The 15046-nt window shown below is 32.8% G+C and overlaps 1 protein-coding gene across 1 annotated transcript in view; it reads right to left on the reverse strand.

Moving 5' to 3' along the window:
- LOC142327124 (choline transporter-like protein 1) overlaps positions 1 to 15046 on the reverse strand; it is a 101966-nt gene that overhangs the window by 59979 nt on the left and 26941 nt on the right. The window lies entirely within an intron of this gene.

Genomic DNA, 15046 nt, shown 5'->3' on the forward strand with positions numbered 1-15046 from the left:
AATTATAAAATCAATAACACACTTTATAAAGAGTGTTCAGAAAGTGGCGCAACCTAGTGGAAGAATGTTTTCTTCTATTGTTGTTGGTTTAATTGAGGAAAGATGGGTTTCACAATGCAGCAGAGAATATTCATTGTCTCCCAATAAATTAGAAGTGCCAGTTATGCCCAGACTCAGAATGCCCTCACAGAAAAGTATAGTATGGATGCATCCAACAAGTCTCCATCAAGCGGCTGTACGACAAGTTCCAAGAAACAGGGAATGAGGCAGATGCAGCCAAAAGTGGTCGACTGAAATTGCTAACACCAGAAAAGTTAATCTACGTGCAAGCTGCATATTCTGTTAGTCCAAAGAAGTCTGTGCAATCCCTATCTAGCCAGTCTGATCTCTCCGTTGGTAGTGCCTACACGGCACTACGTACATTTTTAAAGATGTCCATACAGAATTCATGTTGTTCAAGAGTTGTTACCTGCAGACACTGGTAAACATGTAGCATTCTGTCAGTGGTTCATGTCATAAGTACGCCAGATTGGAAAGAACACGATGATTGGTTTTGGTCTGAATGGTGTGAATGCACAGAATTCACGCGTTTGGTGTACGGGAAATCCACATCCGCTGCACGAGTCTCCTCTACACGGACAAAAAGTGGGTGTTTGATGTGCAGTGTCACGTAGGGGAATCTTCATAGCACAGTGAACAGTGAACGCTACATACAGATAGTGCAACAATTTGTAAACATTATACCTTCGGACCGGCTAGAGTACACGTGGTTTCAGCAGGACAATGCTATAGCTCATACAGCCAACAATACTATGATTTTCTTGGATCAGTATTTTCATGGACAAGTGATTTCGAAAGACTTGTGGTCCCCTCAGTCTCCTGATTTATTCTCTCCTCTTTTTTTCTTGTAAGGATACCTTAAGGATGCTGTTTACAAAACTCATCGTCACACTTTTCTAACTGCAGGGCGAAATTGAACATGTCGCTTTAATTCCTTAACAAACGTTACATATGTTTAAGGGCATGCAACGTCGTATTCAATTACGTGAATCGCGTAATGGAAGCCACTTTTAACAACTATTGTAACTTACTCATTTTACCATAAGGTTGCGTCACTTTTTGAACATTCTTTACAAGAATTATTTATTAAATTCTACTATTTACAAAGGAAATTAACTTATATTTTTAGAAGCAAATGAACTCATAAAACAGTTCCTCGCACTTAACCGCAGAACAAAAAACTGTCGCACTTTTATCACAAAATGTAATACTCTCGTAACGCACTCTTCGCTCGTACGTTCCGATTGTTATCGCACACCTGCCACTAACTAGCTCTGTGTATTTATAACCCCGAGCCTACGGGTTGTCCTAACAGCAACAGATCTATCACAGACAGCAATCTATCAATGGATAGCAGCTATCCATTCGTTCAAGTGTAACGTTTTCAAATCAACATCTATTGTCCCAAATATAATTCTGAAATATTATTCTATTCCAGAATTCTCTTGATTTTGAACTTTCTACTTCTAAAATTCTTTTCATTGTTCCTCTTTATTAGCGTTTTCCAATTTTTCTCTTTTTTATATTTATTTCTATGTTTAGATTCTTCCTTCATTCTGTCTCACCCTTTCTCTCTCTTTTTTACTTTATTTTTCACTTTTTACATGCTTCACTACTCGTCACAATAGAAATAAATTGAGAAATGCATCAAACCATTTAAACATTTAATCAAATGATTAAAGAAAAGAAAATCACTATATATTATTAACAGCTAACTAAAACTTAGAACAAAAATCTAATGAGGACTCCACATGACTTCCTTGTACGCCTATTAAATTACACATACACATTTTCTTTTTTAAATGAAAAGTACATAAAATTTTATTTCATTAATAACTTCTGATTTTATTCGTTCTTTTTTTATTGTTATTGAATTATTATTTATTGTAAAACTTATTTTTACAATAAGAAGTTAATAATTATTAATAAATAACATATTTAAGTTAAAATAATATACGTATATGAAATCGGATAAAAACCGATGTGCCTTTCCCCTTGTAAAATCCAAATATTTCATTATTAATTAAACTTTCATTTGGCTATAACTCTGGAACCAATGAAATTAAGTACTACTTATGATATATCGTTGAAAGCTCTCTCAACTAGGGCTTATTATTGCAGTTAAGAAAAAGTCCAAAATTCATTTTTTTTAGATTTTGGGCTTTTTTGGACACTTTTGGTCCAGTCGATTGCAATCAGAAGGGAAAGTGCACAACTAGATGTTACAGCAGTCCTAAATCCAAAATTTCAACATCCTACGGCTAATTACTTTTGAGTTATGCAAGATACGTACGTACGTACGCAACGCCGAAACTAGCCAAAATGGATTCAGGATTGGTCAAAATGGATATTTCCATTGAAAACCGACATTTTTCGCGCACAATACTTCCTTTACTTCGTACAAGGAAGTAAAAATATAAATGAAATGGACTCCTCTAAAAATTGTCATTTTTTACAATAAGATTTGAAATCATTAAGTTGACTTTTGAAATTACTTTTCTAACATGGAAGAAGAAGCACATCGATTTTCTAATGTAAAAACACAACATTTTATAGAAACAGCTAAAATTAATAAAACAAGTCTGTGAATTAAACTCATTTCGACGTTTTGGACTAGAAGATAATCAATATAAAAAAGTGATAGTGAACAACAAACTAAAACAAGAAAAAATATTCTAACATATACTTTTCTCTATTTTCTGAGAAGCGATTTTATTAAAATTTTGGATGGTCCATTATAAACTTCTACTTCTAGAAATTCGTAAAACAATTAATCCTAATACCGACATACAGCTCTAACTGCAGATATGAAACAAGTAATTTTTATGTGCATAAACATACGCAACTGCTTCCTTTATCCATTGGTAGGGAGAGAACGGAATATTATCGCATAATGTTTTTTTTATTATGAATAATTCTTTGTATAATTATGTGTTCCAGAAGAAAATTTTTAATTTTATTCTTTTTGTCTCAGTGCGCTTATTATCTTTTCGTATTTCATTATTTCTATCGTCCCGTTGTATATCTTCCGTCGCGATAATATTCCTTTCATCTTGTTTCAATCCATCAACAACTTGCTTCTGTAATAAAAACAGCTACATCAGACGTTGTCACCACACTTACAGCTAAATTAAGTATTTCAAATAGAACTGCAGTTCAAGTCTACAATTTGTTTTAATAAATTAAGTACCCACATCCGTTTAATTAATATCATAAAAGAAATACTAAATACGAATATAAATGTTACGCACTTTAAATATTTATAATATACTCCCTTTTTTTAGTGGAACATGGAAATGCATTGTTTCCGATAGAACATAAATTAATGCTTAACAAATCTATCTCAGCATTTTTTATGGCTATGACTTAAGTAATACACTTAAGGTACAAGAAGTTTTAATCAGAACTGCTTAATATGATACTGATTCTGAAAATGATTGCTTTTTCATATAATTATAACAATCATTATATGGCTAAACCTTGTGGTAAACAAGATAACGGTCTTACATGCAGAGCTAAATATCATCTGCATTTTGATAGACTTGGATTGTTAATATCGAACGTTATGTGTAGCTGCTCAATGAAGAAAGTAATGGGAAACCGCTTTTCTCCTCGCTTTCCCCAGTAACTTTTAATATCGTTATTTTTGGAAATGATTGAAATTTTCAGCGAATTGTGTTTTGTGACAGACCGATAGCAACGTTTTGGTAACGCAGCCATAATAATAATAAACGTATCACGGTGTTATAATAATACAATAAAAACTTGAATATACCGACACAGTGATCTTAAAGAGTGTTATTTTTCGTCAAGATGTAAGTGTACGTTCTCGTACAGTCGGCTTGTAGGCTGATGCTTCTTCTAACAGCTGTTACACAAAATCTAGATAGCATCGGCAAGGCGACTAAGTCACTTAAAAGTTAATATAACAAAGTAATGATCAACTCCTTTTCCTTTCAGTATACACTGCCGGATGTACAATCGGCAATATGAACGGATGTTGATAAACTGCAATAGCTAGATAAAATTATGTAGTCAAATTATATCAAACAGCCTACTTGCTGACTACCGTACCAAATTTCAGCCAAGGAATTGTATATAGAATTTCAGACCATGTTACGGTTTTTTCGTTCTCTGTGACGAGAAAAAAAAATATTTCGCCAGGGAAACACATGATAATAAAATGACACCCTGCCTAAAGGAGTAATGATGTGAGAAGGGTCGGAGGGTAAGTTTATGTCCGTCTCTTTTCCTGCTTTGAATGGATTAAATGTAAAAGAAGCGAAGACCCAATACGTCGTAACTTTATTTCTTGGTACACTCAAACAATTTTGAAACGGATATTAAAAAAAAAATTGTATACACCTTATTACGGTACACATGATTTTCCGTTACTGTAAGAAACAATGCGCATATTGCATTTAAGAAAAAAACTCAAAAATGCTTTTGACGCTGGTATTAAAAATCAAAAATATATTTTGATCGCGGAACAAAATCGTATAATTTAATTGTAAGTAATATATTAATTAATTTATACCGAAGTGTGATAGATATAAACTTATAAGGCTATAGGAAATCCGCTCGACTATGGTCTGTTCAATCCCACTAGATAGGGAAAGGGGAACCCACGTTGGTCTAGTGTTCAACTCGTCATGGCAAATCACCTGATTTCGAAGTCGAGAGTTCTAAGGTTCAAATCCTAATAAAGGGAGTTATTTTTATATGGATTTGAATAATATATCGCGGATACCGGTGTTCTTTGGTGATACAGTTTCAATTAACCACACATTTCGGGATCGGTCAACCTGAGACTGCACAAGACTATACTTCACTTACACTCGTACATATCATTCTCATTCATCCTCTGAAGTTAATACCTTACGGTGGTTCCGGAGGGTAAACAGAAAAGGGCGGTAGAAAAATTCGGATAAGTGTAAAATCCTATAAAAAAAAGGTTGGTAATTTAAGATTTTTTTTACCGATTATAACCTTCCACCCGCCTCTTCAACAGAAAGGATGCTAGGATTTTTTCGTACGTTACTCTGATATCCTTAATACAGAACAGATAGCCTGTAGTGATTTTATGCATTATTCATAGTCACTTCACCAAACTAACTTGCATTTTTGTCAATGCCCAGCCGGTTTCTTTCGTACTGATGCAAACAATGCATCAGTACGAAAGAATAAAATTTATTTTGATTTAATTAATACGGTTATTTCAATTATTATACATATATACAAAAGAAAATTCTCTTCAACTAATATAAACACTTTTATATGTTTATTACTTAACGTAAATAATAAAACTGGATGTCGCTTTGTCAGACTTGTTTTTATTGAAGGTCAAGTACAGATATATCCTTTCAGTAATAAATTACTTGATTAAATTAATCCTTCAATAATAATAACAAAAATAATAAAACTTACTCATATTAATTCACACACGTTTTCATTGGTAACAAAATTCTTTTTCTCATGCTGACATATTATTTCACATAGAAGATAATTGAAATTATTCTGACCTAGAAGAAATTTGATTCTTTCTTATTTCTTTTAATTCCAGTTCTAAAACAATAATTTTCATACAACACTACAAAAAATAAAAATAAAATACAATTAAATGGTAAATTTAAATGTCGGATTATTTTCCTATATGGAAACACTAAAACGTAGTAAAAAAAAATCACATTTATTACTACAAAAGTGATTTTTATAAATGTGAGTACTATATTCCTTTAAATTACGCCGGCGAGTCAAAAATTATGTACACTTTTCGTTCTACAATTTATATACACAAAGGTAGGGATTCAACACGTACATCATTTTTCTACACGGTCATCTCCCTTGTCAATGCATTTGGTCCAGCGGTCCACAAGCTTTCATATTCTTTCCAAGAAGAAGGTTTTCGGTTGGTCGCGAAGCCATTTTGGCCCGCTTCTTGCACCTCTAAATCTATCCAAAATTGACGGCCTTGCAAAACATCCTTAAGCGGCCCAAACAAATGAAAGTTGGAGTGAGCAAGATCTGGGATATAGGGAGGGTGTTCCCGTACCTAAACTTCAACTTGATGGTTTGAACGATGCGGCGAGCCGTGTTCGGGCTGGCGTGCGTTGTCATGCAACAACAATACTTTCTTCGACAATAGACTTTACGGAAACCGAGCTCGTCGTGGATGATTTGATGGGCAGAACCGTGACTGATATTCAAAGACGCTACCTTATTAATGGTAATTCGCCTATTCGCCAGAACTATCTCTCGAGCTCGTTGAATCTTGTCGTCCGTGGTGGAGGTTGGTGGGCGTTCTTCTCCCTCTTCGTGCGTCACACCGGTCTGGCCACTTTTAAACTTCTCGATTCACGAAAAAACACTTTTATGTGATAAAGCACTGCCCCCGTATTTTGATAAAAGTCTACGATGAATTCTAGCCCCTTTTACACCCTCCGACCAGAGAAATTGGATCATTGCTCGTTATTCCTCCTTGGTGCAAACTGTTAGCGAAGCGGGGTGTTTACCCAGCGCATAGTCGGAAGACAATTGACGCGATAGGGATCAAATTTCACAAACGTGACCAGAGTCGTACCAAATCTAAGAATGCGTGCGCAGATGGTAGTATGACGACGTTGAAGGTGTGTTATGGCGAAAGAGTAGGTAATCCTTGACTCATCCTCTTATAACAAAGTGGAATATCTCACTTTCTTATATATCACTTTCTTGTAAACTAAGAAAAATCAAATTCTAATATTTTGGAAACTAGGGAAAATAGAAAATAAGCAAACTGTTTAACAGACGTTTAATACGATATTTCTCAAATTTAAATACAAAATGTATTTTAAAACAATAACAACATATTTAAATTGTGTCATTAAACACAATTTTGCATCGTTTGTGATGTAGAAGAGAATTCATTAAAGATAAAAAAAAGAAAAATATAATTTTAATTAGAGAATCGAAAAGAAAACCAATACGAATTCCATTCACTTATATTTATAACTTGGGCTCAATGGAGTGAAAAATCATTACAATCTAATCTTTGCTTCGACTGTTAGAATTAAACAGCAATGCGGCGACAAGGCACCACCACATTCTTCCGAAATCGAAACCGTAAATTATTCTCAACAATTTATTAGTTCGAATTAACAGAGAGGAAAACTTCCCTAAATAGAATTCATGTATTGATATTTTTTTGCAAATCCAGATTTTTATGTACAGTATTTTTTGCATAAATTTATCTATGTAACTAAATTAATACATTTAATTATTTAGAATCATAGCAATTCTTCAACAAAAACAAACATCATCAAAATTTCTATATGACTCCTTAGTTAAATTTATATACATGAAAACAAGTTCTTAAATAGTAGGGATTGAGATGGAAAAAGCACTCTACCAAAATAAACAATAGGTACAATATTCTCTAATATTTAAATTCTGAAGATATAAGAATTCTGAAGAAGATATATGCGTTTACCTCATTCAACTAGCCGTCTATCAACAACAAAATATCTTATCTTTCAACAACAAAACGAAAACTAATAATGAACTTAATGCTAATCGAATGCAATCAAACAAGTATGCTACAAAAAATAAAATACAAAAACTTAACCTTTTTTTATACAAAGATTACTATCATCGATAATATTAAATCATCATGTATAACTAATATGAAGGATGGTTTTTAATTTAGGATGTTCAACAAATTTTCATTCATACAACGTATGAACGTATATCTTAGTATCTCTCTTTCTCTATTTCTATTCTTTAATAGATAAAAATTTAATCGTCATAAAATTTGACAGTAGTGTTTTACTGGAGGCGTTATACTATTACATTTTTTTAAAAACCCCTGAATTTTGGAGTGCAGCGGATTTAGGGGTTAAATATTGTACTTTTTTTTATAAAAAAACTAACGTGAATATTTGAAATAATGTCAAAGAACATTTTTTTTTACTCTTGTAAAATATTGACTTTTTTCTTACTTCTGATCCTTTGAAATTATTAACTAAAATTACTTTTTTTATTTTCTTAATTTTGGATCATTAGAATGAGGACAGTTTTCATTTTAAAATCTTTCCAGGGGTTACAAGATTTAATGTACCCTTAAAAAATATGTTTTTTATCTACTTTTACGGTTTGATCTTAATACTTCTAACGAACTTAATTTTCGAAATCGACACTTAATTTTAATTACTTCCTTGTACGAAGTAAAGGAGAGGTTTTACAATTCGGTTTTACAACCGAAAAATTTCGGTTTCCAGATTTCATCGGAAACATTCATTTTGACCATCCCTGAATTCATTTTGGCTAGTTTCGGCGTGACTTCTGTATGTATGTATGTATCTCGCATACTCAAAAACGGTTAGCCGTAGGATGTTGAGATTTTGGATTTAGCACTGTTGTAACATATAGATGTACACCTCTCCTTTTGATTACAATAGACTGAACTAAAAGTGTCCAAAAAAGCCCAAAATTAAAAAAAATTGATTTTGGGCTTTTTCGTAACTGCAGTAATAAGCCCTCACTGAGAGCCTTTCAACGATATATATTAATTTTCACTGGTTCCAGAGTTATAGCCAAATAGAAAATAATTAATTAAATAGTAGGATCTTAGGGGAAGACACATCGGTTCGAATCACACTTCATCTCCTTTTTTCTTTTTTTTATTTAAATATATTGATTGATTAATTAATTATTAACCTCTCATTGTAAAAAACATTTACGATGAATAAATTCAATAACAACAACAACAACAAAAAGTATGAAACAATATCAGAAGTTTTTAATGAAGTAAAATTTTATGTACTTTTCATTTTAAAAAATGTGTAAATGTTATTTAATAGGCGCATAAGGAAGTCATGTGTTCTCCACATCAGATTTTTTTTTTATGAACCTAATACTTTTAACGTTAATCAATCATAAAACAAAATAGTTTGTCGTGTCTAAATAAACTGTTATCAAATTGACCACAATTTTCATATGTGACCGTACAGTTACACCTATCTCTCCCTGAACACAAGTTCAATACATTTTTATAATTTTCTATTTGTTATTTTTTTTTTTTTACTAAATAAGCTATTATTATACAAGAAATAATTTTCAATTTTTATCATTGAGATAAACGGTTTTTTACTAGTAAAAATGTTTAACTACGTTTAATTTTACTTTAAACATGCAATGAATCTCTATCATTTGACACAATCTGTTCTACTTTTTTCATTTTATTTTTTATTGTGAAACAAAAAATTTATATATACATTTTAATTTAATCGAGATAATAAACAAAAATTTTAGCTGAAAATATAAATAATAATACTTAACTTTTATCACATAATTTACTTCTAAGCTCTATGAACATTATTGGTAATACCAACATAGTTATCGGTAATTCCAATTGATTATTATCCCAAAAGTTTCACCAGTATGTATTTTTCTATACCAAAAAAAAAAACTGCATCCATCAAAACACAGTATAACCTCAATGAGCACGATATTTCGGCTTATCTTGTATTACGCTTCCGTTGGGCCATTTTTAATAATTATCAGTCCATTTAGAAATCTTCCCACTAACTTTAAGTTAAAATTAAAAGATTTTATTTTATAAAACGAATATTATTCTGTTAATGAGGTTTACAAATTTAAAATAATAATATGACACTTGAATTTTCTACATTTTGGACTAAAATTACAAATTTTAAAGCCTACTCGATTCTCATTAATGCTTTATAAATGGTTATTTTTTGTTCTTATTTTATTTATTTTACATATTTGCTTTAGTAAATTATTTCATTTTTTTAAGCGTTAATATTTAACCATTTCAATCTTTCTGTTTACGGAAATAGTTATCCATTTTATAGCGCTACTCTGATAAGAATTTTTCAGTCTCTTTTCATCCTTCCCGTAACATGTTGGGACAGTTATGTTTTTTATTGACTACCACATATTCTTGACGTGATCTATATAATGTATTATTATGTATCGATCGGAATACGAGTGAATATCTTTTTCTTTTACTTTTACCTCAAGTCCTTTTACTTTCCATAAAATTGCTTTGCTTTACCAGTCTTTACCACTGAAGGATACATACTACCATCTTGCCAAGAATCTGTTAAAATATTTTTTTCTAAACTCCTTAACGAATCTGTCCTTTTTTGTCTTATATTCCGCTTTATCTCACTTTTTTTGGAACTTGTCTCTTCATTGTTAATTATTATTTTCAGACGTTATGAGGAAACAGTTTTTAACATTATGTCACCGAGAAAAAATCTTGATTAATTAGCACAAATAAATTTCCACTCAGTACAGAAACACAATAACAACTAATAAAAATTATATTTGTTGTTTAAATGATGTGTCATCATAGACAATGAGATATAAAATCGGGTGTACAAAAAATAATATCGGCGTTTTACTTTGTTACTATCTGTTGGATGAGGTGTAAGTCTTTTAGCTAGAATTAAAGAGAAAAATCTGACGTGGACACCACATAACTTCCTTGTACGCCTATTAAATTACATATACAGATATTTGTTTTTAAATTAAAAGTACATAAAATTTAATTTCATTATTTATCGTAAAAATATTTTTACAATCCAAGGTTAATAATTATTAATAAATCAATATATTTATAAAAAAAACGTTAAAAGAAAGGAGATGAAATCGGATTTGAAACGATGTGCCTTCCCCTTGCAAGATCAAAATATTTCATTAATTAAAACTTTATTTGTCTATAACTCTGGAACCAATGGAAATAAGTACTACTTATGATAAATTGTTGAAAAGCTCTCAATGAGGGCTTATTACTGCAGTTACAAGTCCAAAATCCAGTTTTTTTAGATTTTAGGCTTTTTTGGACACTTTTGGTCCAGTCGATTGCAATCAAAAGGGGAGGTGCACAACTAGATGTTGCAAGTCCTAAATCCAGAATTTCAGCATCCAACGGCTAATCGTTTTTGAGTTATGCAAGATACATACGCACATACGTACGTACAGATGTCACGCCGAAACTAGCCAAAATAGATTCAGGGATGGTCAAAATGGATATTTCCGTTGAAATCTGAAAACAGAAATTTTTCGCGATCACAATACATCTTTTATTTCGTTCATGGAAGTAAAAAAGAACAATTCTAATTGCGCGCTGTCTGTAGATTGATTCCCTAAATTTCCGCTTGATAGGTTAGTGACTAGCAACTTGGCTCTTCTGTTCAGGCGGCTCCTGAACAGAAAGCTTTCTCTGTTCTGCAGTTTGCTAAATATGAATATATATTACAGTGTAACGTGTATTCGGTAAAAGATTTAATTGTGATCGTCTAAGAAGCAATAGTATTCGTCGATGGCATATCAATCGGCAATTTGAAACGACCGGATTTCTACGTAAAGCACCGGACAGCCAAACGTGTGAAAAAGACGTTGAATGAGTTAAGGAGTTTTTCCTGCGTAGTCCTAAAATGTCTGATAGAAAGGCAATTACCAACAAAAAAAAAAAGCAATGCAGTGTTGTGTTTAGTGATGAGACAACAACATTTCATCTTGGTGGAAAAGTTAACTCGCATAATGTTCGTATCTACGGTTAGAAAATCTCCATGAATTTTTAAAATGCAAAAGGGACTTCCAAAAGTTAAACGTTTTCTGTTCGATATCCCGACGGCAAGTTCATAGACCGTTCTTTCACTGAAGTTGCTTATTTGGATACCTTGCGTACACGGCTCTTTCTCAACTGCAAGATGGGTCACAAAATTTTGTTTGGCATCAAGACGATGCGCCTCCATGCCGGCCGACATAACTCTATGTAGAATCGGTTGAATGACTTTTCTTCATCCATTGGATCGTTACAGAGCTTGTTTGCGGTGGCCTGATCTGATCTCATGTGATTTTTGACATGAAACGTCATTAAAATCACACCGAAACATACGGGTACCAGAACAGAGATTAGTAGCGTAACGAAAAGGTCTATATCGACCGCCTTATTAACTCCCTAACTATTAGTCTCAGAGACGTAAATGCGGTGTCATTTTATAACTTACACGGTCAGCTCACCGATACGACTTTGAGCTTGCGTCACTGTCGAGCGGGTTGGCGAGGAGGAGGCATACCGCAGATCGGCCAAAACTGGCGCTCTCGTTCATTTCCATTCAGTGTTGCTCGCGACTTAGACGTGATAGCGCGGTGATTAACGTGTTTGTCGAGATTGATCGATTTAAGTAATAATAAGTGAATTTTGGACAATATTTATGCGAAAAAAATTAAAGTAAACATGTAAAAAAGTATAAAAATTCAATATGCGTCAGCCTCAGCCCGCGATAAAGCCAGCCCGAAATATAAATGACGCATATCGTTGAAAAGGGAAGGTTATGGGCCACAAACAGATATCCTAATATCAGGTGTTGAGCGAGCGAGACTGTTTCGGGAGCGTCCCAAAGCTGGCACGGTGCGCTCAGTGATCGACGCCGACGACGCGAGCACCTCTAACGCTGCTTATTATGCCTTGTCTCTTACGTCTCATATATCACAGACCGATTTTGAACAAAATTGTCGTCGATTATTAGTCGAAATAAATATCATGTACCATTTAGTGACTGTTTTATGTAAATATTAAATTTAGTATTCAGTCAATGTCTCGTTTTTATTTCAATCCGATACACTAAAAGTGACTCGTTGACAAACAGACCGACCAATTTATCTGTAAAGTTGGCCAAATGAAGGAACTAAAATTTTCCATAGGAGAGTTTCAGTTTTGTTAAAAAAAATACGATAGTGGCTCTCCTATTTAACTCTACAGATAAGTTGGTCGGTCTGTAGCTCGGAGGAACTTCATCCAAGGTTGTAACGTTTCATGTTAAACAAACGGCCGTGCGCACCGATACAGCCCCACCCGATTTTTTTCCTTTGGGATTTTATACAGAATCTTGTGAATGCGCCTCCGCTACCGACTGCCCGATCTACCCAGGATTGAACCAGTTGTCACTTCCATTACACCAGACTTGCTGATTAAAGTGTGGAACGAAATCTCCAATCGGTTGGTGGTTGGTTGCCGCGTGCTCACATTGAAAACTTGTAGACAAAAAAACTGTAAGAGTTACTCTTTCATTTTATTTATGTTTCATTTCACCCGATATTCTTTTTTATACACCTGTACAATAAACAAGAGGAGGGGTTGGTTGATTTGTTGGTAGCCTTTTGTCTCATAAAGAGATTTCAGTAAAGCAGTCACATGGAAATAGGCGAAAAGTAATTGCCGATTAAATAAGGATATTCATGCATTGTCATATCATCCATTTATATGCCGATGGATGATTTAATAAACTAAACAGAAAATTCAGTAGTCTGACACATATGTGGATTCACGTAGTAAAGAAACTGCATTATTGCTACTACTCCGGCAGACTAATTGCGTCATTTAATCAACAAGGTCAAGCTTCATCGTAAGCAAATGTTTTCCACCGACCGCATGGCTATCGTAATAACGGATTTATTTTTTAAGTAATACATTTACATATACCGTTCCACTTCCAATTGACGTCAAAATATTTAAATATATCTTATAATAAAGTATATTGACAGCAGTATTAGAAAAAAACAGTTAAAAACAAGTGAAAAAAAGTAAAAACTGAGATTAGTAATCAACCCATAAAATGATCATTTTATTACTTTACACATCAGCGATTAATTCTAATATCAGAATATCATAACAAACACGTTACACGCGCGCGCACAAATTATTCTCCGATTTACTTAAAACAAATAGTATTGTAACACATACAACAAATATTAATAGTATCATACCTTCACCGATAAGTTGCAAGCTCAGTAACTCTCAATATCGATATCATCGGGAGTCCACTTTTATTCCCCAATTATTTCTCTCCGTTAACTCATATAATTCTATTTTTATGATGAAATTTTTCTTAAAGAAAAAACTCTTTTTTATTTTTTTAATAACGCACTGTGTTTACTTCCATGTAAAATTCTGTGTTCATATTTACCTCTTAATAAACAACTTTTGTCATTACTTTTGACAGATAATATTAAAGATTATTATAATTACATAATTAATTATTACTGTGTGATATTAAAAAAAAAATTATGTTAATTAACTAATACGGTGAGGGGAAGGAGAATGTACTGCAACCACATACTTCTCTACGTTAAATACTACAACATGCTGTTAACGGAAGCTTACTCATCACATTAGTATCGGCTAATCACTTTCTTATAACAAAATATGTCACCCGCATTAGTACAAAATATTTACCGACTTTTTGATAACAATATCAATTCAAAAACCTGAACTAACGGTAAAAAATTGAGGATGTCTTATTATTTTATATTTACTACGAACCGAGTTTCATTCTAAATCACCAGTAACATAGAATGATGGTAATATAATTTTTTTCATCTATAATTTTTGTTTTGTTTTTTTCTCTTCAAGCTAAATTTTAAAACAATGACGCATGAAAATGTAAATTTAATTTGTTTGCAGGGTAACCGATAATGATATCACATTTAACGGCTGTAAAGGTTTTCCTGCTTTTTATGGCATTTATTATCTCTTCAAATACTAAATATTTTCCATTTTAGTAAAGCATTTAAATAACAATTCTATATCATCTCCGTTTAGGCAATTTTAAGAATATTTTTTATAGACTTTTTAAAGAAAAGTACTGTATTACTTTCGATCGTACGGTGGTACTGGAGGTTATTTTCTTTTCCTGTTTAGCCTCCGGTAATTACCTATCAGATTATACTACAGAGGATGAATGAGGATGATATGTATGAGTATAAATGAAGTGTAGTCTTGTATAGTCTCAGTTCGACCATTTCTGAGATGTGTGGTTAATTGAAACCCACAACCACCAAAGAACACCGGCAGTATCCACGATCTAATATTCAAATCCGTGTAAAAATAACTGACTTACTAGGACTTGAACGCTGGAACTCTCGACTTCCAAATCAGCTGATTTGCGAAGACGCGTTCACCGCTAGACCAACCCGA

This window comes from Lycorma delicatula, chromosome 6 (genome assembly GCF_047948215.1).
Source record: "Lycorma delicatula isolate Av1 chromosome 6, ASM4794821v1, whole genome shotgun sequence".
Lineage (NCBI taxonomy): Eukaryota > Metazoa > Arthropoda > Insecta > Hemiptera > Fulgoridae > Lycorma > Lycorma delicatula.